This window comes from Pseudophryne corroboree, chromosome 3 (genome assembly GCF_028390025.1).
Source record: "Pseudophryne corroboree isolate aPseCor3 chromosome 3, aPseCor3.hap2, whole genome shotgun sequence".
NCBI lineage: Eukaryota > Metazoa > Chordata > Amphibia > Anura > Myobatrachidae > Pseudophryne > Pseudophryne corroboree.
The window spans coordinates 163,565,289-163,592,285 of NC_086446.1; positions in this window are offsets into that span (position 1 = coordinate 163,565,289).

A 26,997-nucleotide genomic window follows, 5' to 3' on the forward strand; every position below is an offset into this window, starting at 1 on the left:
TGGTGGTAATCAGGCTCTGGATTCTGATTGGGGAATTCCCTGTTAAATGCCTTCTCAGTGTCTCACACAGACGCCGGTGATAGCTTCCTGCATGCTGCTCATGTTTGGTTTAGATTTGTTCCTGGTCTGCTGTGTCCGGTCGTTCCAGTCTTCAGAGTTCCTGAGTCTTGGTGTTTGTCATCTCATCCCAAGGAATTCTCCTGGTCCTCATTTACCTGTGACACTCTATTGAGGATCTCGCTTGGTTTCGTGAGTGACGGCTCTGCCGTGTGCTGCGGCCTAGGCCGCTTAATATTGTTTGCTGGTTTTGGAGCATTTGCGGAGGTATCCGCTTCCACAGTCCTCTCCGGTACTCGGCGGTGCCGTGTAGGAGAGTGGACAAGTGGAGTATTTTGGTTGTCCTTTTCCCTGGCGGAAATCCGCACATACTTTAGTTTTAGGTTTGTTAGTAGCCCCTGGCCTTGTTGTTTAGTTAGAGGGCCCCTTGTTATCTCCCTGTCTCGGTTCACTCTTTGTCTCCCATTAAGACCTGAGGGGGCATCGAAGTTGGGCAGACGTAATACGCCCTTCAAACGCGGCTGCCATGGGCTCAAGAAACCATAGTCTCGCAAGAGTGTACTGACAGCACGGGCGAGACAACGGAGATAGGGTGCCAGGGGCTAATCCCATTCCTTTCCCCTTTCCCAGCATTACGTTCCGGTATTCAGGTCTCTTCACATAAGATCACCCCAGACCTGAGTACTAGAATCATAACATTATCACCGGCCCAAAAAACAAAAACAAAAAAAAGGGGTTTTGAATTTTTTCCCCATTCTGTTTTGGTGAGAATAAAATCCGGCTTCATGAATCCGGCAGGGTTAGGACCAAATCCCGGTCAGCTTTTTGCTAATCAAATTCAAGAACTAACTCAGATGGTTCAGGACCTTTCTCTTCGGGTGAGATCGCAGGAAGATCTTTTGCGAGCCTCCCCGAGTGTGGTCCCGGAACCAAAGATGCATTTACCCGACCGTTTTTCGGGTAACCGAAAATATTTTTTTAATTTTAAAGAAGCTTGTAAGCTATATTTTCGTTTAAGGCCTCGTTCCTCTGGTACTGAATCTCAGCGGGTTGGGATTATTATGTCATTGCTCCAGGGGGATCCACAGACCTGGGCGTTTAGGTTAAAAACTGAAGATCCTGCTTTGTTATCGGTAGACGCCTTTTTTAAATCATTAGGTCTGTTGTATGATGACCCAGATAGAGAGGCGTCAGCTGAGAGTCACCTACATGCTCTTAAACAAGGGAAAAATCCAGCAGAGGTGTATTGTACCGAATTTCGCTGTTGGTCGAACGACTGTGGCTGGAATGACCCGGCCCTGCGCAGTCAGTTTCGCCTCGGTTTATCTGAACTTATTAAAGACAGTCTCCTTCAGTACCCCGCTCCTGAGACTCTCGATAAACTCATGGAGCTCGCTATTAAAATAGATCGTCGTCTCCGAGAGCGGAGGGCTGAAAGAGGAACAACTTTTAGGCCTAGTTCTTGTGTTTATACCTGTCCAGAGGACGTCGAGGAGCCCATGCAAATGGGTCTCTCCCGGCTGTCCCCAGAGGAAAGAACCAGAAGATTAAGTTCTGGTCTCTGTTTGTACTGTGGTGGTAAGGGACATATTGCTCGCAACTGCCCGAACAAGTCGGGAAACGCTCTGACCAAGTGAATTGTGAGGGGGTTCACTTAGGTCTGCAGCTTATCTCCTCAAGCGACTCTCTCCTAGTTCCTGTTAAGATTTCCTTTGGCAGCCTCAGTTCATTGGTGTCGGCCTTTGTCGACAGTGGAGCTGCAGGAAATTTTATGGATTTAACTTGGGCTAAGGCCTTAGGCATTCCTCAGATACCATTGAATAAACGAATCACCATGCACGGGTTAGATGGGGGTCCGCTTTCCAATGGGATAATTACTCACCGCACACCTCCAGTATTACTTACAGTAGGAGTTTTACATTCTGAAGAGATAGAATTCTACCTTACACATTGTCCGGCAGTTCCTGTAGTTTTGGGTCACCCTTGGCTTGTCTTTCATAATCCCACCATTGATTGGCGGTCCGTTGAGATTTCCCAATGGGGTCCTTTTTGTGTTAAGGAATGTATTTCCCATCCAGTCCGGGTTGCGGCAGTAGTCCCAGAACTTATTCCTGTGGAATATCAGGATTTTGCCGATGTGTTCTCCAAAGGCAATGCGGACATTCTGCCTCCCCATCGGTCCTACGACTGTGCAATAGAGTTAGTTCCAGGTGCCACTTTGCCTAAGGGGAGATTATATGCCCTGTCCGGGCCAGAAACCACGGCCATGAATAATTATATTCAGGAAAGCCTTAAGAAAGGTTTTATTAGGCCTTCTAAATCTCCATTGAGTGCAGGATTTTTCTTTGTTAAGAAAAAAGATGGGTCGCTTAGACCATGTATTGATTTTAGGGCCCTGAATAAGATCTCTGTGAAAAACACCTATCCTCTGCCCTTAATTTCAGTGCTTTTTGATCAGTTACGCTCCGCCGTGATCTTTTCGAAAATTGATCTCAGGGGAGCTTACAACCTCATACGAATAAAATCTGGGGACGAGTGGAAGACGGCTTTTAGCACTCAGTCGGGTCACTATGAATACCTGGTGAGGCCGTTCGGCCTGTCAAATGCTCCAGCGGTTTTTTAAGACCTCATTAACGATGTTCTCCGTGACTTCCTTGGGAAGTTCGTGGTCGTTTATCTAGACGACATTTTGATATACTCTGAGTCTATGGAACAACATGTTACCCAGGTGCGTCTGGTTCTTCAAAAGTTACGAGAGAATCATTTATATGCTAAGCTTGAGAAGTGTGATTTTCACATCACAGAGGTGTCTTTCTTGGGGTATATTATTCTCCCCAGGGATTTTTCATGGAACCGAAAAAGCTCCAGGCCATCCTTAATTGGGCGCAACCCACAAATTTAAAAGCAATTCCATGCTTTTTAGGGTTTGCTAATTATTATAGGCGGTTCATTCATACTTTTTCTGACCTAGTCGCTCCCATAGTAGCTTTGACTAAGAAAGGATCGGATCCCTCCAATTGGTCGCATGAAGCTGAGTTAGCCTTCCGGGCCTTGAAACAGGCCTTTGTCTCGGCTCCTGTCCTTAGACATCCTAATCCGGAGCTTCCCTTTATTGTGGAGGTTGATGCCTCAGAGGTTGGAGTGGGAGCAATCCTTTCTCAGGAAGATCCGGAGTCTCAGGAGTTACATCCTTGTGCTTTCATGTCCAGGAAATTCTCCTCCGCTGAATCCAACTATGACGTTGGTAATCGGGAATTACTGGCAGTAAAATGGGCTTTCGAGGAATGGAGGCATTGGTTGGAGGGAGCTAAGCATACTATTACTGTTTTTACTGACCATAAGAACCTGCAATATACTGTGAAAAACAGGAGGAGCCCCAAATTGTAAACGTCGGTTTACTTACAGGAATAAAAAAGCATATACCTTAAACACATTTGATACACTTTAATATTGAGCCGCTGCGGCCGCAGTAATTAACCTTTCACCTTTATATTATTCATAAACCTTATGTACACAAGGTCACACAGTGTATGCACTCTGCGTACGTACGCCTAAAGGGCGTAGTGACTACACAGTTTGCGTACACAGGCCTATACACTGTTAGCACAATGCAGCAACCCGAGTGGCTGCAAATACACTTTAAACCTTAGCAGGGAAAGGAAACACGACACCAGATTGTATTTAAAATGCCGGGTTCTGACACACCAACATATAATTACTGAAAGGGGGTTACAATAACAATACAATACAATACAATCATGGCTACAGTCAATGGTACATACGTGTTTAGTTTTGCCTGTGCTTCCCAGTCTGGTCCTCAGTTATCAGGGTAGATGACCTTCAGAGTCTGTGATAGTGACCTGGCATGCAACTGGCTCTTTATACAGTGTATCAAAACATAATACAATAGACACTGTGTGCTCTTCTTCCATTGGTTTGGGGGTGGGAAATATCCTGTGCATCGGGATCATTGGTCAGCTCAAGAGGTGGGCGATGACTAAGACTTGAGATGTGATTTCTGTTGTTTGCATCTGAGTTCCCGCCCCATGACCAGTTAAACCCATCACATTAATCATACATAAATCTGATATTATTAATAACTTAATGTTGTAATATATGATGATATTCTTATTCCCACCAGATTAATACTTACGTGACTCTGAACAATACGATCCCACACATGATGTGATTATCTATTTCCATCCTCAAGATATACATATGTCCACATATATCCATATACACACACACACACACACATATATATATATATATATATACATACACACATACTCCTGCTATTACAATTTGTTAGGAATCATATATATATATATATATATATATATATATATGCACAAATATATATATCTCCTAGAGTTTAGACTATGAATGTTATTACCTCAGATTTCTAAATGTCTGGTTTGTACTTTTGTTAGCTATTGCTTTTTGAGTTTCTCTTCAGCCCAGCTAGGTTCCTGGATATTGTCTTTCTTGTTTGCCCCGTCCTCAGATAAGACAATGACAATCCATTTTTTTATTGTCTTTGACAGAAACTGGGCTACCCTAATACAATAGAAGTAAACAAAGGTGTTTGCCTTCTTCATAGAATTTCAAAGCTTTGTGTAAATAAGGCCATTGTATTTGAGTCTCTGGGAGTTTAATTTATGTGTGACCCATCTTCATGCTATTAGAAGAGAAAGCAGATAGTGGGTGATTTATGCAATATATGGATTAGATATATGATATGTCTTTGTGGCTTTTCCATGCAAGTACAAATTCCACTGTAATTACTCATACCACGCTCTAATACGCAGGACCGCAGAAGCGACCATACGCAAATTGCGAATATGTGCACGCACGGCCGAATAAGTACGCACACTGAGGTCATCTATGTGGTGTTTGTACGTAATGTGTGTACTGTAATATTTTCTGACTTCGACAATATATATATATATATATACAATACCGGTCAAAAGTTTGGACACACCTTCTCATTCAATGGTTTCTATTGATTTTAATTATTTTCTACATTGTAGATTAATACTGAAGACATCAAAACTATGAAAGAACTAGAAATGAGCGGGTTCGGATTTACTCGGTTCTTAAAGCCAGAATTAGCGCAATTTCTTTTTTGGGGGATTTTTCTTATTGGCTAACCAATACACGTGACGTCCATGAGCCAATAAGGAGATTCGGGTAAATCCGAGTAAAATCGAACCCGCTCATCTCTAGAAAGAACACATATGGAATTATGTTGTAAACAAAAAAGTGTTAAATCAAAATATGTTTTATATTTTAGATTCCTCAAAGTAGCCCTCTTTTTCTTTGATGACAGCTGTGCACACTCCTGGCAATCTCTCAATCAGCTTCATGTGGTATTCTCCTGGAATGGTTTTCCAACAGTCTTGAAGGAGTTCACATTTGGATTCCAGAGCACACAGATGTGTAGGATTGCTGCTGGAAAGGATCGAAAATCTGACAACAGCTAGAAGTTATTTGATTCTTATCTAAGCCTGTAGAATCTCACAAATAGGGAATCCAGCTAAAATTGTCATTAGGCTGTGGAAACTAATTAAGATTATTCTAAATATGTATTCAGTAAAATAATTTGCCTTTGCTTATGGTATCATTCATTAAGTCACCATTTAAGAAGGAAAATCATTCCAAACAGCCCTGGCTTCATAACAAGAAAATTATTTTTGCCTAAAAAATAAACACCCCTGAAGAAGTCGCCATAGATGAAACTAAAATATTTTCTTATAATATTTTTATTGTATGAACAAAAATTGAACAAACATATGGTTTTCTAGTGATCAACACTTTCCTGTAAAAAAATGATTACAGAAACGTATTTTTGAATATGTCATTTACATTTTAATAAAAAGATGTGTTTTTTAACATTTTGGAGTATGTAAGGTACTGATAAGGTCATCCTCGGTTCATATCCAAAAAACTGTTTGGATTATTCATCTAATAAGAGCGCTCCTCAAAGATACCTTTTTGTATTTACCTCTATAGACCTATATCGGCAAAGGGTCATTTCTTTTGTGGAAGCTGCCCAAAGATAGCTGTATTTAACAAGAAATTGGCTCTAAGGTTATTTTACCTTACTGTATAATAATAGCGCATTAGGAAACATTCTATTATATATATATATATATATATATATATATAAGTATATATATATATATATATATATATATATGTTGCAGACGGTCCGGCACTCCAATAACATGTACAGTGGTCCCTGGTGCCCTCACTTTCCAAATGGCAGATAGGATCAAAACAATGTGCGGCACTCAGGATTGCAGAAGTAAATGATCACCACCAACTGTCCATCAACGTTTCAATTTTACTTGAAAATTGTCATCAGGATAAATTACAACAGTAAAAAAGCTTACCTTCAGGTAAGGTAAGGTAAGCTTTTTTACTGTTGTAATTTATCCTGATGACAATTTTCAAGTAAAATTGAAACGTTGATGGACAGTTGGTGGTGATCATTTACTTCTGCAATCCTGAGTGCCGCACATTGTTTTGATCCTATATATATATATATATATATATATATATATATATATATGAGATTCTTGAAGTGCTTGAAGAAACCATCTGTGATCATAAATTAAATATTTAAAATTGGTACTTACCATATTAGAAAACAGTTTATTTATTACGTGGCAGGAAAATGCTGGGTCAGTGTTTTGGTTCTCAGTGGACCTGCCTCACACAACACATAGTCTGCCCAGCCTCCCCCCCGCCCCCCTCCCCCTCCCCCATTACCTTCCAGGAATGCCCACTAAAATCTGCACTTCCTGCATCCAAATTTGTTCTATGTCTCCATACTATAACAATCGTAATGTATGCACAGTTCGACTCGAACACATGTGCAGTACTTAAAACATTGGTGAACTATATGCTTCTTGGAATAGTGTGCGACTAAGATTTAGGCCCTTAATCTCTACCTTCCCTCCTACCCTAGCAGTTCTCTTTTATCTTTACAACATAGCAAAGAATCAGGGGAGAAACTACCATTGGTGCAGCACGTGCACTGCACTGGGACCCCTGAGGACTAAGGGGACCTCTGCTGTCAAGACACACACACACACACACACACACACACACACACACACACAGAGCCGGATTAAGGGGGGGGTCCCGGGGATACGTACCCCGGGCCCCCCTTTCCAAAAGGGCCCCCTGCCACACCACAGATCGTATCTTTCTTCAATCCGACCTGCGGTGCAGCGCTCACGAGCCCCGGCTCCCCACTGCCCTGTCCCTCCTCCTCCTTCAGTACAGCGTGCGGCCAGTGCCGTTTAACGCCGTGGCACTTTGTGACTACTTATCTCCTCCCTCTCTCTCCCCCCCCGAGCGCTCCTGCTCGGGGGGCGGGGCTTCGCGGAATGACGCGTTTGCGTCACGACGCAAACGCGTCATTCCGCGAAGCCCCGCCCCCCGAGCAGGAGCGCTCGGGGGGGGAGAGAGAGGGAGGAGAGGAGATAAGCATCGAAGGAGGAGGCGGCCGGCGCGAGGGACGTGAGTCGGCGGGACCCGAAGAGTGGGAAGATGTAAGTATTTTTTTTTCTCTCTTTCTCTCTCTCTCTTCCTCCCTTCCTCCCCCCCACTTGACACCTGCCTGCCGCACTATGTAAAATGAGGATACCTTCCGCACTGTGTAAAATGGGGATACCTGCCGCACTGTGTAAAATGGGGGCACCTGCCGCACTGTGTAAAATGGGGATACCTTCCGCACTGTGTAAAATGGGGATACCTGCCTGCGTACTGTGTAAAATGGGGGCACCTGCCGCACTGTGTAAAATGGGGATACCTTCCGCACTGTGTAAAATGGGGATACCTGCCTGCGTACTGTGTAAAATGGGGATACCTGCCGCACTGTGTAAAATGGGGACACCTGCCTGCGTACTGTGTAAAATGGGGACACCTGCCTGCGTACTGTGTAAAATGGGGACACCTGCCTGCGTACTGTGTAAAATGGGGACACCTGCCTGCGTACTGTGTAAAATGGGGACACCTGCCTGCGTACTGTGTAAAATGGGGATATCTGCCTGCGTACTGTGTAAAATGGGGACACCTGCCTGCGTACTGTGTAAAATGGGGACACCTGCCTGCGTACTGTGTAGAATGGGGACACCTGCCTGCGTACTGTGTAAAATGGGGACATCTGCCTGCGTACTGTGTAAAATGGGGATATCTGCCTGCGTACTGTGTAAAATGGGGATATCTGCCTGCGTACTGTGTAAAATGGGGATATCTGCCTGCGTACTGTGTAAAATGGGGATATCTGCCTGCGTACTGTGTAAAATGGGGATATCTGCCTGCGTACTGTGTAATATGGGGACCCTTGCCTGGTGTAATGTGTAAAAAGGGAACTTTTTTTTTTTTTATTTTCCCCCCTGTGGTGGGTGTGATGATATCAGACGAGGCCACGCCCACTTTAATGAGACCACGCCCATTTTAATCAGGCCACACACCCTTGTCGGGAGCGCGCGCGCATGCTTTTTCTTTTTCTGGCTATATGGGGGGGGGGGCACGCAAATTTTTTTTATAGCAAGGGGGGGGGCGCATTTTGAAATCTCGCACTGGGAGCCAAATTGTCTAGAAATGGCCCTGTGTGCGGCGCACTAATGACGGAGCCGCAGGCTTGCTAAGCCGGACAGCAATTGGACAACTGAGCCGTCGCTCAGCTGCGCTGACTACAGCTCTAAGAAGAATGCTCTAACAGCTGTAGTCAGGGCAGCTGAGCGACGGCTCAGCTGTCCAATTGCTGTCCGGCTCAGCAAGCCTGCGGCTCAGTCATTGGCACGCCGCACGCTGAACTGAAGGAGGAGGGATTCTTAGATAAATTATTTATATATATATATATATATATATATATATATATATATAAATAAATCCCTCCTCCTTCAGTGGACTAAAAAACTAATAAAAAAAAAAATATATATATATATATATATATTTTTATTTTATTTTATTTATTTATTTATTCGTTTTTTAGTCCATGGGGGCCCCCTGCAATTTAGTACCCCAGGCCTCCCGGGGCAGAGCTGACCTTGTGTGTGGCAGAGCGATAGAGGAGTCCTGATGATCCCAGCCTCATACTGCCTCCAACAGACAGCTGCACATGTTTTCTGATTCACTGCTGTCTGTGAATTAAAGTCAGCTCACAACCGGTGTAACTGGCACTGTCAGAGTCTGTGACTGAGTACCAAACTGAGGAAAGCACAAGGGGTGGGGGCCCCTTTCACAGACAGAGCACAAGTTGTTGTGTTCCTGCCCTCACCAAGGTACATGCCCCCCGTTCTCCACACCACACAGGACATTGTGCTTGTACCCCTATCACCCTCTCCCTGCCTTCCACTCTCAGTCTGCCTCCCCCTGTCACCCACTACATCTCCCTATTACCCACTGCCTCCCCTTGCCTTCTGTTGTCACCGTCTACTTCTCCATTTTAACCTCTGCCTCCTAATGCCTTCCGTTGTTACCTTCTGCAACTCTCTGTCACCCGCTACCGTGTGACATATTGAGAACTTAGGTTGGGGTAAAGGAGGGGGTCACAAATTATATTTTTGCACCTAGGCCGACCACTCTCACATGTTCCGCCACTGTAAATAATTCTTGTGACACTACTACAACATGTGACAAACATGCTGCTAATCTAAGAATGGGAAGCACAGTGCAGTAATAAAAAAGCAATATTGCCTTACCGACATTTTTATTGTAGTAGGGAAAGTTATATATAAGTCACTAAATTAAAGCGTTGTGCCAGTGATAACAGCATTATTTTACTAAGGACTTATCTCATACACCTTCGCACTTCTGCTTCCATAAAACCAGAAACATAATCATTTGTAAGCATGGTTGGACTGGCTCACAGGGGAACAAGGGAAACTCCTGGTGGGCCCACATACACCACCTGGGAGCCCACCTCCTCTTCAAGGGATCTGGTTCACGGTTTGACAATCACTGCTATAGGGGAACACTATCACTAAATAAATAATCGTTATGGTAAAACTTACCGTTGATAACGCTATTTCTCCTAAGTCCACAGGATCCACAGGATAACATTGGGATATGATGATGCGACAGCGGACTTGCACCAAACGGCCAAAGCTTTCGGTCTCCCAGCATGCAACGGCCCATCCATATAGCCCTGCCTCCTGGCTCAGGAAAATCAGTTGTTTTTCCAAATCTCAAGGCAGGAGCATCAATAGAGAGCCCTAATCAGGCAAGAAGAACACACATGCACACCCTTCCGTACAAGAAGGAAGAGGTTAGTAAGTGAAAAGGATCCTCAAATCAGGTGCATCAGGGTGGGATACCTGCGGATCCTGTGGACTTAGGAGAAATAGCGTTATCAACGGTAAGTTTTACCATAACGATTATTTCTCCAGCAGGGTCCACAGGTTATCCACAGGATAACATTGGGATGTCCCAAAGCAATTAAGTGGCGGGGACGCTCCTGATTGGACAGGAGAATTCTTCGCCCAAATTCAGCATCCTGAGAGGCAAAGGTATCAAAGGGATAATGTCTAATGAATGTGTTAATGGAAGACCATGTGGCTGCCTTACATATCTGTTCTGCTTAAGCACCACGTTGTGCTGCCCATGACGGACCTACCTTACGAGTAGAGTGAGCAGAGACATTAGTCAAAACAGGGAGATCAGCTTGAGAATATGCTTCTGAAATTGTCATCCGAAGCCACCTCGCCAGTGTCTGCTTATCAATAGGCCATCCTCTCTTGTGAAATCCAGAGAACGGAGAGAGTGTCTGTCTTTCTGATGGCACTGGTACGATCTACGTAGATCCTTAAGGCACAGGCTACGTCCAAAGATGCATCTCTCGCAGAAAGGTCCAGCCCCTGGAAGGCTGGGACTACAATATCTTCGATAAGGTGGAATTTAGACACTACCTTAGGAAGATACCCAGATTTGGTTCTGAGAGCCGCTCTATCTGGATAAAAAATCAGAAAAGGAGGGAGACATAACAATGCTCCTAAATCTGATACTCTTCTAGTTGATGCCATAGTCAGCAGAAAGACAACTTTAGCTGTTAACCATTTAAGATCCACTTTGTTAAGTGGTTCCAATGGAGCAACTTGAAGGGCTTTGAGGACTAGACTGCCGTCCGGAACAATGGAAGGTTGAACACGCAGCATTCCCTGGAAAAAGTGCGCATGTCCTGAAAATTGGCAATTATCTTTCGGAACTATGCAGTCAATGCTGACACTTGCACTCTCAAGGAAGCCATCCTTAAACCTTTATCCACTCCCGCCTGGAAATTCCGAAAGCTTTTGGGTCCATAACTCTTCCATTACACCAGTGATTATAGTCTTGCTATATTCGGTGGTAAATATGAGCCGAGGAAGTCTTTCTTGCTCTGAACATTGTTTGATTTACCTGTGAGAATCCTCTTGACTTCGGGATATAGATTTCAATAGCCACGCCATAAAAGACAGTTGATCCAGATGTCTGTGATAACAAGGACCCTGCATTAGCAGATCTGGGCATTGATGAAGCAGAAGTGGAGCATCCATTGACATTCTCTGCGGATCTGTGTACCAATGCCTTCTGGGCCAAGCCGGAGCTATTAGAATCATGGCACCCTTAGCTTCTTTTATCTTCCTCACTACACTGGTAGCAGGATGATTGGAGGAAAAAGATTTTATTTAAAAAAACATACAGAAAGATCACTACCTGATCCCTTGTTCCTGACACGTATATGGGTCTTTTGCCGATGGGACGTCATGAGATCTATCTCTGGCAAACCCCACTTGTCTGAAAAGACTTTTGGGTGTAGAGCCCATTCGCTTAACTGAATAGCATGTCAACTGTGAAAGTCTGCTCTCCAGTTTAGGACTTCTGGAACGAATACTGCGGACAAGGCTGGAAGATAGAGCTCTGTCCACTTTAATATGTGCCTTACCTTCTTCCTTGCTGTTTAGCTGCGTGTTCCTCTCTGAAGGTTGAGGTACACTAATGCCATTGCCTTGGCCCTGCGGATCTGGAGTGGTTTTCCTTTAGGAGTGTCCCTTACCCGAACCAGGATCATGTATATGGCCCGAAGTGTAAACAGGTTTATTAGCAGACAACTTTCTTCTATGGTCCATAGTCCCAGAATATTAATCTTTCGGACAATGGCCTTCCCCAGCCCCGAAGACTGGCATTTGTTGTCAGGATCTCCCAACTTGACATCTAACAAGGTTGTCCCCTTGTCTAAATGGGATGTCTGTTGCCACCAGGCTAATGACTTTCTTACCTTCTCTGACAGTACCACTTCTGTTCGTATACTGTCCATCTGGCCCACGTATAACACCTGTTATTCACAGGTGGTCTCCTATCAGAGATTTTAATCAGGCACAACACTGCTTAACTTCCAACATCAGATAAGATTGGACCTATCCAGTGTGTTGCGGCTGTTGATAAAATCAGAAGCTGCAGAAGTCTTGAGTGGAATTGTTCATACTCCACCATGTCGAATGTTGACACCATCAAACCCATCATTCGCATGCTGCGTGAATTGATATTGTTTAACTGTGTAACAACTCCTGAGTCCTTGACTGTACCTTGGATATCTTATTCTGTAGTAAATATTTTCTGCAGGCTTTGATTCAGTACAGCCTCCCCGTGAGTAATCCGTTGAGACGGAGCCAGGGATGACCTTGCCCCATTTATGAACCACCCGTACCTCTGTAGACACGTTTTTGTCTGTTCAGGACAGAAGCCTTTCCTGTAATTGTTCCAGAAAAAAAGGGTGGTCGAGATATGGCAATTTTCTTATCCCCTGCTTGCGGAGATAAACTGCCATAATTATTTTGGAACATACTCTGGGGCTGTGGTTAACCCAAAGTTGAATGTTGCTGAAGGATGGTAAACCTTGAAATAACACTGATGGACAGTGCTATAGGAATCTGTAGGTAAGCATCCTGACTATCCATGGATACTATGTAATCTACTGGCTCCTTACCCAACTATGTAGCGCATTCATGTGAACTGTAGTACCCAAACCTATCTGTTTAGGATTTTAGAGATTGAGAATGGAGTAAAGAATCCTTCTGAATCAAACCCAGGTTGGAGTAAACACCCTGTCCACATTGTGCATGGGTTACCGGGATGACTACTCCTGACAAAAGCAATTTCTGAACTGCTTCTTGCAATTCCCTTATCTTCGCCTCTGCCCGGAATGGGCTGGAGCAGAAGAATCTTCGAGGAAGATGCTCTTGAAAGGAAAGCATAAACTAGAGATACCGCTTCTTGCACCCAGACATCCGTTACCAGATCTGTGCAACCTACGAGGTCGGCCCCCTACCCTGGGATCCCCCAGAAGAAGGCCTGTACCATCAAGCTGGCCCTCTGTTCGCTGTTACGAACCTATTGCTATTCCTTTATGACCAAAAAGGCCGAAACCAGACCCCTAATTAGGGGTTATATGTGGAAGTAAATGTGACCTTCTTGGAGTCTGATTCTGACTCCCCACTATCTGCTTACTCAAACAGAGACTTTCAGCCAAAGTCAAGTTCCCAGAACCTTCTTTGATTCTGAATCAGCTTTGCCTGTATTAAGCAAACTGATCTGTTAGCAGCTATTGTTAAGGTTGATGCCCCAAAAGCATAACCCATATCTTTGCTGCCTGTTACATGTAAGCTATATGGGATTCTTGCTCCCCTGCAGGTACTGAAAGTCCATCTTCCAGTACGTCAGCCCAGGCAGATATTATTATTTACTTTCATGTAAGCTGAAGTCTTGGCTGGCCTTATGACTGCCCTAGACAGAGACATTATGTTTTTTTTGAAAACCATTACTCTTTTGATGTTGACGGCAGAGGCCATATAGATTTTTGCACTATGAAATGATATGCATAGGAGGCACTTCCCTTTTTTTAACAATTCCCAGCTGGAAAAGGATATTGGAATGTAGCCCAAACCTTTTCCTGATTCTCAGCTGTTGGTGTCTCCCTTGAGGAGGCCCTATCTGTTTTGGGACATTAATATATGGGTGCCTTATTTTTAACCAATGCTCTGCTGCCTCTAAAAACAGACTAGCCTTTACTGCTCTTATTGTTTAGGTTATTCACTGAGCTGATACCTTTTACCTGTTCTTCGTGTGCTGAAGTAGAGTATATAGAGCTTTCATTGTCTGATGATAATCATGTGTAGCCTGTGAAGTAGATGATTTATTTATACTCGGTTTATCAGCTTGACTTATTTGGAGAAGCTGTTGGGGATATACCATATGTAGGGAGCTGCATGTATGGATTCTAGTGAACCCCATTCCTGGTATAGAGACTGTAGAAATTAACCTTTCAGCAAAACTGGACAAGGTCTGTACAAACATCACCCAAGAGAGTCTATCTATACCTGGTGTCGATCAGGGACCTGAACCTCCAACCATTTGCACATAAACCATCCTGTACCAGATCAGAAAGGATAATACAGTTTTTGCAAACAACATAATATGAGTGGTTGTTGGTGTTACCTTGTCACTTTTGCTGCTCTTAGACATGATAAATAATCAGCACTTTCACAGTGTACTACACAATTTGTGACTGTAACCACTTTATCTCTCTAAAGTGATATCAATCTAATCCTACCCATGCACCGGCATTGAGGATCAGGAGTCCAACTGACAAACATATATGAAAGTCAGCAATCACACTAGCAGTCAGTTACATATTATATATTAGTCATATGAGCACATAATCAATTACAAACACATTTTAAAGGATGTAGGAGTACATATTACTGAATTCTGTTTTATACAGACCTTAACGTATTCAGATGCAATGGGAAGAAAACCACAGTCATGTACACAGACTCATATGCAATATGCACTAAACTTAACTATTCATACTGACAAAGGTAGATAGAATTTTAGTGCTGTATAACCCGTACTCAGTAGAGTGGGATACAAGGAGACTCACCTCACTTCCAAGATCGATCAATACGTTAGCGAATGCTGAGTGGATCCAGATGCTACTAGTGTACACTGCCGCTCCGGGAACTTTAAGTGGACACAGACACAATGTGCATACAGACGCACTGGTCATACAGACGCCCGTACTGCGACCGGGTCTCCTCGCGGTAGCGCTTAGTAAACAAAGACGCAGCCGCCTATGCTGCGAATAAAGACCCCTCGTGGTAGTGTCTGAGACGGAAGTGAGGCAACAGTTCATGGCAGGATACCGACGGAAACTGGTCATGAACTGGGGGGAGGGACGACCAGGAGAGCATCTGACTCCCCACCGCTGACATCAACCCTAGGGATCCCAGACTCATGCTATTCCTAGTGCCTTATGATCCCTAAGACCTAGCGCTGGAGCACCCGTGGTGGCGGCACGCCAGCTACTGTAGTCTCCTCCCAATACAGTGCGGCTGTGTCCGCATTCCCCCTCTAAGTGGAACCGATGCCTTACCTTCTCCCCGTGCTCCGGCCACAGCCTGGTAATGTCTGCTGGACCTGCTAGTATATCCAACACAGACGCTCGTCGAGACAGTACTTGTACCGTGGGTAAGCGTTGTTGCGACCCGGCGGAGAGTTGTTGGAGCGACTCTTTCCAATATGTGTATAAGACACTGTTAGGAAAGATCACTCAGAAAACATAGTAAGACTATAAAAATAAAATAAGAAAGCTTAGGTATGCCAAAAACAGCAGCCCTGTGACCATGGTCCAGCTCCTGCCGCACCAAACAAAAAACTGATTTGCCTGGGCCAGTGGGCAGGGATATATGGACCAGCCCATTGCATCCTGGGAGGACTGAAAGCTTGTGATCGTTTGGTGCCAATCCGCTATCGCTCCATCATATCCCATTGTTATCCTGTGGATAACCTGTGGACCCAGCCGGAGAAAATAGGAATTCCATTTCCTTGGAATTCTAAAATTCTTACTGGGCGTAACCCAAGCCTCTTGCATAATTTCCGTCAGCTGTTGTGACCCAGGAAACTCAGTCCTAACTGTTTTGGGATGTTTAAACATAGGTGCCTTAGATTCTAACAAAGGCTCTGCTGCCCTCTCTAAGGATAGAATGGCTTTCATAGCACTAATTATCTCAGGTATGTCCACTGAGCTGAGGCCTTGCTCCTCATCTCTGTATGCAGACCTGGAGTGCGATGAGTCCTTATCCTCCAAAGAGTCCTCATCTGAAACATGTGTAGACTGTGAAGATGTTGTTTCATGTCTAATTAATTTACTTACCACTGGCCTTTCAGCCTGCTTTTATTGAGAGGCTGCTGATTCCTGTGCTGGAAGTGATAAACCCCAGGTGGAATGTTGCATGTAAGGGTTAATAGTAAATAAGCTATCCCTGGTATAGGAGCTGGCATTATCCGCTCAGCTATACTGAAAAATGTCTGTGCAAAGGTAGCCCATAGGGGTTCAACTTGAACCTGTGCCTGCGTTGGATTATTCAAGAGGCTTTGGTGAAAGCTAAAACAATTTGTACATAATCCATTTTGAACCAGATCCTGAGAGGTTAACCCAGCTTTGAAAGACAAATATGAAATGAGTGTTAGTGGTGCTGTGGAGAGTGTATCCTCCTCACCCTTGCCTCTCTTAGACATGATAAATAATCACAAACCTGTACACTGTTAACTACACAATTTGTGACTGCAATCACTTTAAAATTTGTTAAAGTGACCTACAATCCGACCCCACCCTGCTTTGCACCAGCATTGAGGATTGGAAACTTAGAAAACTGACAGAATTTATATAATAAGCAATATGAGCACATAATCAACTACAAATACATTTCAAGTATGTAGGAGAAACATATTACTGCATTACCTTATATAGGAGTTTTAACGTATTCAATCGCATAGCAAAATAAACAGCAGCAATAGTTTACAGACTCTTATGCATCAGGCACTTATCCAACTATTCGTACTCAAAAGGTAGATAGAGACTTAGTGCTGTATCACCCGGATCAGGAGAGTGGGATACAGGGACACTTTACCCCGCTTCCAGGATCAATCGAAAGGTTAGTGAACGCTGAGTGGATCCAGATGCTAGTAGTGTACACAATCGCTCCGTGAACCTACAGTGAACACAGATGACCAAGTGAAAACTGATGCACTAGTCACACAGCCGCCTATGCTGTGACTGGGTCCTTTTAGATACACAGCGTCTCAGACAGAAGCGAGAACTCAGTTCATGGCGGGAAACTCGGAGGAAACTGGTCAGGAACCGGGGGGAGGAGCGACCAAAGGAGTGTCTTACTCCCCACTGCTGACATCAACCTTAGGGATTGCGGCCTATTACTACCCCTGGAGCCTATGATCCCTGAGGCCTAGCGCTGGTGCACCCAAGGTGGCAGCCGAGTCAGCAACTGTTCAGTAGTCTCCAACCCGAAACAGTGCGGCTGTGTCTCACGTTTCCCCTACTAAGTGGAACCGATGCCTTACCTTCTCAACATGCTCCAGCCACAGCCTGGTAACGTCTGCTGGACTTGCTAGTACATCCTACAAAAACGCCCGCCGAAACAGCACTGTACACTTGGGTAAGCATTGTCGCAACCTGGCGGGGAGTTGTTGGAGCGACTCTTTCTAAGGTAGTATAAGATGCTTTTTAGAAAGATCACTCAAAAAATAGTAAGACTATAAAAATAAAATAAAAAAGCTAATGACTGCTAAAAACCAGCAGCCCATTGACCATGGTCTGGCTCCTGCCGCACCAAACAAAAAAATTGATTTGCCTGAGCCAGGAGGCTGGGATATATGGACGGGCCCATTGAATGCTGGGAGGCCGAAAGCTTTGACCGTTTGGTGCAAATCCACTGTCAATTCATCATATCCCAATGTTATCCTGTGGATAACCTGTGGACCCTGCCGGAGAAATAGGGGATACACTGTGTGAATTTCCATTATTTCAAGCAACCATTTAAATACCAGCATTAATATATACTGCGGACGCAAGGCACATCTTAGTACCATATACGCTAATAGTGCGCTGAACGTCGCAGTGCTATGTCCCTTAAGAGAAAGCAAGTAGCCGCACACATGGTATACTGAGGTCCACTGATCAGAGATATATATATATGTATTTGATATTAAGTTATGCATACAAAATAACATATGTACAGCATATCATTCAGTATAACATGTATAAGCCTAGGTAAATGGTACAGAATTACAGTTACAAAAGAAACATATACAGCCAGTATACGTCACCCTATCCCTTATGGCCTTCCTCCATGTCTTCCTCTCAGCAAGCAACTAACTATGCCTTAGAAAACTGCATATATCAAACAGTGGGAGTTAACAGGTTGTTGGTTTCTCAATCATTGTGTGTTATTGGTCAGTTCATATGTAAGCAATGTCCAGTTTGAAGATGCAGATACAGGGATTAACCACTGGGATTCTGCCCACATGTTTTCTCGGGAAGTCCTTTGTTTTTATAGAATGTGACTTTATATTTATACATTGAATCATAACTAATCATTGCTATGTGCTACAATTTACCCATAGCTATCAAATTAATCCACACATTCTCCTGACCATTTTGACACTAAGCATGATATAATAAACTTGTTCCATCCTAATACTATATATATATATCTGGTTTTACACTCTATTATATAAATACAATATAATACAAGTCTGGTACTAGACATGTTTTGTCTATGTGTAATTTATGTGTTGTATGAAATGTGTCTGTGTGCGTCTTTATGGCGTTTCTCAGTGATTGCACCTTTTACTGTATATACACCCACCATGCTGCAACACGCACGCCGTGCGACTCTATGCATGATGTACGGTAAAGAAGCATGGTGCATCCGTACACGTCAATTGCGTCCTTATGCTACCACTGAGAAGCGCCACTCTGTGTGTAGTTTGTATTGTCTTCTTTGTCCGACTTCGACAGTCCACCCTTTGATAGTCAACAAAACTATTACAACTGTCACACTAAACATAATTTTAAATATTTCAAACAATAATTGGTGACCCAGACACACGTATGTATCCATTTCGTAAATCAGACATTGACTATAGTTGGGGAAGACAGGAAAGAGGACGGGACATCCTCTATATGCGCTCGGCGATCGTGAGACCACTGGTTGGATGTGGGACGACATTCAATCTATAGAGTATGCTGGGACAGTGCTATAGCCCATGTCTGATCTGAACGATCATTGCATACATACATGTACCTACGTCTTTGTACACTGATGTTCGGATTCGATAGAGGTTTTGCTGGGTAGAGGGTGAAAACACAAACAAGTCGTGAAAGAGACATATAAAATTTTCATGGTATATATTCCTATCACCCCCTGAACCAGGGTTATTTTTTCAGGTAGTATCCTTCCTAGGTAACAAACTCTGGCTTTAAACAAACTGATAGGCTAATCCTGGGATCTATAAAGACATCACTCCTTTCTGCAGAAACAGTTCCAGTCCCATACTCGACACCTCAGGAACCCTCACAAAAGTAGAATGTCCTGGAAAAAACTTTGTCAAAAGAAAAAGAAAGATAGAACAAAACAAATCTTGTTTATAGCAAATCCATTACGACGACTGGTCTTTTTGTAATCCTTTAGTACGCTCAGGTAGTGTTCAACAGTGCCGCCTCTCAGTCTTCACGAAACAGATTCTCGAGTGATATTTCTGCGATTTCACTCCCTTTATGAGTTCCGGACTAACGACTTTCTTGCAATGGGAATCGTGCACCCAAGTCACTCTCTCTGCTACTTTCACTGAAGTCGTGCTGTCAACAAAACTTGGTACGGTCCTTCCCACCTGTTTATTAGGCAACCTGAGCGTAAGAATAATCCCATAGTCTCTTGGTTCACACTCAAGACAGTTAGTAGTTGGCATATCAGGAATCAATAGTTTCAAGTACTTTTGCTAAGTTCTCAAATGCTGGCTCATCTCAATAAGGTACTGTACTGTCACCTCATTGGTGTATTTCAGATCATGGTGCGGATCGATCATGACATGAGATTGTCTTCCAAAAAAAAAAAACTAAACAAAGATTTCAAAGAGGGTGATTAGTTAAGTTGGGATCTGGGAGTGGTTCCGATGCTATATAACACTAGTGGCAGTGTCTATGACCACAATAGTCCAGTTTCAGCCATCTCTTTGCTCCTAATCCTAGGGATACCATATCTACACACAAATTCCTGCACAATTTTCTTTGCGGTAAACACAGCAGTATTTGTAGCAGCAGGGAATGCCTCTACCAAGTTTGAGAAAACATCAGTGCACATCAATACATACTTCAAATTCATACAGGGTGTTAACTATACGAAGTCGATTTGTATTACCTGAAAAGGTCCGTCTGCAGGAGGAATATGGGATGGCTCTGTTGGTACTACCTTACCAAATGTTCTTCCTCATGCAAGTAAGACAGGACATTGCTTTCCTGCTTGCCTGAGAAGAGAACCCTGGTATACGCCAGTAAGCTCTTACCAATTTGCACATACCTTCCTTACCCTAGGTGAGTCAGACCATGTGCCGCCTCAGCTAGGCTTGGAAGATATGCCCTGGGGCCTACTGGCTTACCTTGTCCATCTCTCCAGAGTCCTGAGGACTCCTGACCATACCCCTTAGCCTTCCAGACCTCCTTTTCCTGTAGGGAAAACAAATTTGCATCTTAATTTATCTGTTGTGTGTTTGCAATGTAGAGTACCATGAGCATCACTCCAAAAACGTCTCTAGAGTCAGTATATATATCGGCTGACGTATCTTCTGCCATCTTGCTTGCCCTAGTCACAACAGCATATCCTGTGCATAAGTCTGTCTGTATGGGGTAACTACCGTCAGTCTAGAAAAAAAAATCAGGTCTGCCTTCACTGACGGGCTGTCACTTTTGTCTGGTCTCGAAGTAAAAGTCTGATTCAGATATTCCATACAATCATGCGCATCAGTGTCCATACAAAATTTTCCTTCACCAGTATTCTCATCCTCCACCCTTTGTGCATTACAAGGCACATGCAATAATATACTGGTGTCATCAGTGACAGCTCCCTTTTTTGCTGATGAGACATACCAGGTTCGGGCAGAATTTTGAAGGACCGATACGGCATGTGGTGTATGAACTGTCAAATCATGTACCAGTACTACGTCCTAAGTATTTGACCCTTTACACAACTGCAGTTTATCCTTTGAGACCTTGTGTCCTGGACAGGAAGAGATGAAACAAAAGTTTTTAGTATCCGCCAGTGAAGACACAAATGTATTGGAGCACAGTAATAAAGTGATATCAATACCGATCTCCTATCAGGCCGAAAGGATAGTAAGCAGCTATGCAAGGCCTGAGAGAAAATACTCAGGCTGTCAATGAAATCTTGGGAGAGTCGGGTCCATGTATTGTACCCCCTTTGTGAATGCAAAGATGAAGAGGAAACAGTGAAGAAAACAGAATAGGGGTTGGTGACAGTAAAGTTTGTAGAGGTGGAGAGATTTTATTAAAATGACAGCTGGATTGGGCACTACGGGGAACTGATTCTTAACTACTTGGTCTACCCCCCTTAAATCTTGTGCTTGCTGTATCACTACTGGGACTACCTCAGCCATCAATCCAGTGTCCTGTCCATCCTAAGTTCATAGGGAACCCGATATCTGCGAGATAATTTCCTCTACCTGTGATGGAGATTAATCTAGAACAGTGGAATGCAACATTAGTCTTTGAGGAGTATCTAACATACCTTGTACTTCCTGAGCGGGAGTACAATATATATATTACACATTTCAATTTACACAACAAAATCTCTGTCGAGTAAGTTAGTCAGGGGCCACTGCTGCCAGGAGAAAAGAAAAGGGTTTAGCATTATAGAGGCCCAATCGTAACTTCTGCAGGTTTTGTCAAAGGGTAATGTTGCACTTCTCTCGTTACTCCCATTTGCCGAATTAGTGTTTACCTGTGATCTTTTCCTAATTTTCTAGTACTACAAAAAACCTTCTAGGTCACGCAAAGCATTCATTTAATCCTTCTCATCCCATATTAAGGGTCTGTACATGGTCCAACAAACATTTCCAAGCCTATCTAGGCAAGTGCATTCCTAACTGCCCTCATCTCGCTGACCTATTTCCTAGAAATGAATACTTCTTATGTGATAGTTAAAAAGAAGTACCCTGGGGGTTACCCCTTCTCTGTCCGCTTTCCTACTGGGAAATACTAATGTGCGAACAGGATATTCTCCATTTGTGTTATTACTTTCCTGATTTTTGTTTTATTTTTGGGTCTTACTATGTATGTACTTGAATGGCACGATACTTACCAGTTCCACTGGTCTCAGCCACTTCCCCTGCAGGCTATAGCTCCTCTTTTGCCGGTTGGATATTACTCCTCTGCGTGCATGAGAAATGGCTGTAGCCAGAGTCGGGTCACCATCTCCTCCTGAATAAAACTTTTGACATTCATTAGTACATATTATGGGGTATATGCAATAGCGGGCGAATTGGCAAAAAAGGCGAATTCCGGGACGTTTTCGCCTCCAAAAATCAATTCGCCTATGCAGTGCAGTCATTTTTCGCAAAAAAACGGCCCGTCAAAATTCGCCTTTTCTCAATTCGCCTTTTTCCGAATTCGCCTTTTCTGCAATGGTACAGATGCTGCAATTCGCCTCCAGCATATTCAATTCAAGTTTGGAAATTCGCCTGCAGTGCTTTTAGACAGCAAATTCGCGATTTTCAATCCGCCACACTTTGGAGGGTGAAAACAAATAAAAAAATTTTAAACATGGTTTTTTTGGTGTTTTTTTTTTGGGGAATAGCAGATCTATTTATATTAGAAGGGATTAGGTTTTTTTTTTTTTTTTGGGGGAGGCACAAATATTATTTATATATTTTTTAAAATAATATTTTTTTTTTTTTTTTATTGCTGGAACGGTAAAATCAGAAAAAAAAATGGCGTGGGGTCCCCCCTCCAAAGCATAACCAGCCTCGGGCTCATTGAGCTGGTCCTGGTTCTAAAAATGCGGGGGAAAAATTGACAGGGGATCCCCCGTATTTTTAAAACCAGCACCGGGCTCTGCGCCTGGTGCTGGTGCCAAAAATACGGGGGACAAAAAGAGTAGGGGTCCCCCGTATTTTTAACACCAGCATCGGGCTCCACTAGCTGGACAGATAATGCCACAGCCGGGGGTCACTTTTATGCCGTGCCCTGCGGCCGTGGCATCAAATATCCAACTAGTCACCCCTGGCCGGGGTACCCTGGGGGAGTGGGGACCCCTTCAATCAAGGGGTCCCCCCCCCCCAGCCACCCAAGGGCCAGGGGTGAAGCCCGAGGCTGTCCCCCCCCATCCAATGGGCTGCGGATGGGGGGGCTGATAGCCTTTGTGTTCAAAAAAAAGATATTGTTTTTTCCATTAGTACTACAAGTCCCAGCAAGCCTCCCCCGCAAGCTGGTACTTGGAGAACCACAAGTACCAGCATGCGGGAGAAAAACGGGCCCGCTGGTACCTGTAGTTCTAATGGAAAAAAAATACCCAAATAAAAACAGGACACAGACACCGTCGACAGTAAAACTTTATTACACACTGCCGACACACACATACTTACCTATGTTCACACGCCGACATCGGTCCTCTTCTCCATGTAGAATCCCGGGGTACCTGAAAATAAAAGATCAATATACTCACCTCAACAGGCTCCAGAGATAAATCCACGTACTTGGCAAAAAAAGAAAGCGCATTTACCCGCACCAAAAACGGACTGAAAGGGGTCCCATGCTGACACATGGGACACCTTTCCACGATTAAGATCTGTCAGTGACAGCTGTCACTGACAGGTCTCTAAGCCAATCAGGAAGCGCAACTTCGTTGCGCTCACCTGATTGGCTGATCGCTGTGACAGCGCATCGCACAGCTCCCTCCATTATATTCAATGGTGGGAACTTAGCGGCTAGCGGTGAGGTCACCCGCCGGTCAGCGGCTGACCGGCGGGTGACCCCACCGCTAGCCGCTAAGTTCCCACCATTGAAAGTAATGGAGCGGCTTTGCGAGGCGCTGTCAGAGTACAGACGGCGTCCAGCCAATCAGATGAGCGCCACGGCAGTAGCGCTTCCTGATTGGCTGAAGGGACATCAGTGACAGGAGTCACGTGATGTCCCGGCATTCGGGGGAAGGGATCTGATGTGAAAACATTGGACCCCTTTCAGTCCGGTATGGCTCGGTGTTCGGTTTGTTTTTTTACAAAGTACGTGGATTTACCTCTGGACCTCTGGACGCTGGAAGGTGAGTATAATTTTTTGACAGGTACCCTCGGATCGTCGGAGATCGTTGCAGTCGGCGTGTCAACACAGGTAAGTATGTGTGTGTCGGCGTATGAAATAAAGTTTTACTATCAAGGTGTGTGTGTCCTGTTTTTATTTGGGTATTTTTTTCCCAGTAGTACTACAGGTACCAGCGGGCCCGTTTTTCTCCCGCATGCTGGTACTTGTGGTTCTCCAAGTACCAGCTTGCGGGGGAGGCTTGCTGGGACTTGTAGTACTAATGGAAAAAACAATATCTTTTTTTTTAACACAAAGGCTATCAGCCCTCCCATCCGCAGCCCATTGGATGGGGGGGGACAGCCTCGGGCTTCACCCCTGGCCCTTGGGTGGCTGGGGGGGGGGGGGGGCCCTTGATTGAAGGGGTCCCCACTCCCCCAGGGTACCCCGGCCAGGGGTGACTAGTTGGATATTTGATGCCACGGCCGCAGGGCACTATATAAAAGTGACCCCCGGCTGTGGCATTATCTGTCCAGCTAGTGGAGCCCGATGCTGGTGTTAAAAATACGGGGGACCCCTACTCGTTTTGTCCCCCGTATTTTTGGCACCAGCATCAGGCGCAGAGCCCGGTGCTGGTTTTAAAAATACGGGGGATCCCTGCCCGATTTTTCCCCTGCATTTTTAGAACCAGGACCAGCTCGATGAGCCCGAGGCTGGTTATGCTTTGGAGGGGGGACCCCACGCCATTTTTTTTTCGGGTTTTTCCCCGTTTTTTAAAATCGCGGTAAAATCCGCAAAATCGGCCGATTTTCGCCCGCGACTCTGGCGAATCCGTTTTTCATTGCATATGGTGAATTCCGGAAGCCACCTTCCGGAATTCACCTGGCGAATTTGGTCGAATTGAAAAAACGGCGATAATTGCCGCGATTTCGCCCGCTATTGCATATACCCCTATAGGTTACATTCATATTTTTCATATTTTTATTATTTTCTATAGTTTGTATACTGGTTGTAACTGCTTCCACATTCATGTATGGCGGTGGTGATGTACTTGCTTTTCCTTTTTTTCTTCTTATTGTTGCTACGAGTTCAAACAGTTATTATGCTTTCATTCTTATCTTATGTGACTTTGATTAAACATATTTGTTTTCATACTACCTGCAATACCTTAGGATCAAAACCACCAATCATTGGAAATTATATTTCACTCTATCATCGTCATTTTTACCAAATCATTACCAAAAAGCCTCCATGTAAGGAACAAACTTCTTACACATCACAAAACCAGCGGACCCTTTCGGCCCCTGCTCTTCCTACACATAATATAACCAGCGGACCCTTTCAGCCCCTGTCCTCAGCCTGAACCCTGGCTCCGGAACGCCTCTCGCGTGCACACTTAGTGCTTGTGTTTAAAAAGTCCACAATGGGAGCTAAGTGGCCAACGCAAGACGACGGTGAAAAGTCCTCTGAACACTTTTCACCCGCTCCGTCTCCTCTGGACAGTACCACGGTCCACTCCTGTAGTGATTTCCCTGCGTACCCAGTGAGGACCCTACCAGACCCCTTAGCACTGGAAGTATGAAGCATTAACAGCAATAAATTAACACCCCGCTTTTTTCAGTGGAGGTTAAAAGCCTGATCTTTTTGGTTTCTTTCCACAGGAATTCCGCTTGGGAAACGTCACCAAGCCTCCCTATTGAGTTCCACCAGGAATATTTCCTGAGAGAGTCAGTGAAAATTCCTTCTCTTTACACAAATCACATCTGCATATGCTAACACAGTGCGTATGTTGCCGCAATTGCATGAAATGACTAAAATGGTATCACATTGCACCACGTATCACATACACGGGATGCGTTCAAGATGCCGCCGGCCGGAATCCCGGCGGTCGAAATACCGACGTCGGAATCCCGACCGCCACAATCCCAACATATTCTCCCTCTGTGGGTGTCCACGGCACCCATAGAGGGAGAATATAATAGTGTGCCGAGCGTGGCGAGCGAAGCGAGCCCGCAAGGGGCTGCGTTCTGCTCGCCATGCCTGTCGGGATTGTGTGGTCGGGATTCCGGCGTCGGTATTTCGACCGCCGGGATTCCGGCTGGCGGCATTTAGTACTGATCCCACATACACACACGTGCGGTCCAATCACATGGCTTATAGAGACTTGTTATCTATACGCCCTACGATCACAGGAGTCGAATTCACTAGCTGCGCTCCACAGCCGGAGCGTAACACCAAATATCACGCTCCTCCGCACGTTTTACCTTGAAAAACACACACACTACGTGCCTCAATACCAATAAATACGTGAGGTCGCTAACCTCCACATCACCAAGCCTCTTCTTACTCAGTGCCTCACCAATGAGATCCTGCTTTTCGGGGTTTAATCCACTCACACTTACTTTCAACCCACACAAATTCACAATATTTTCTGTACAGAAAAAGGAATCATTTACCAGTGATTGATAACATCCCCCTAGAGGTATTACACTTCAATTCATATGGCTATTGACTATAATTTAAATGCTATGATTCAGATTGGATAGCTATCTTGCAGAACCTACAATGATATAAATATACATATATCCATATAATAATAATAATAATAATAATAATAATAATATAGCATATATGTATGTGTATATATATATATATATAAAATATATATATACACACATTTATTACACTCTATGAAACCCTCACACAGCATATACAGTATATATATACACATATACTGAATGTAGTTTTCACAGCAGCCTAATTTGCATCTCAACAGATGTCCA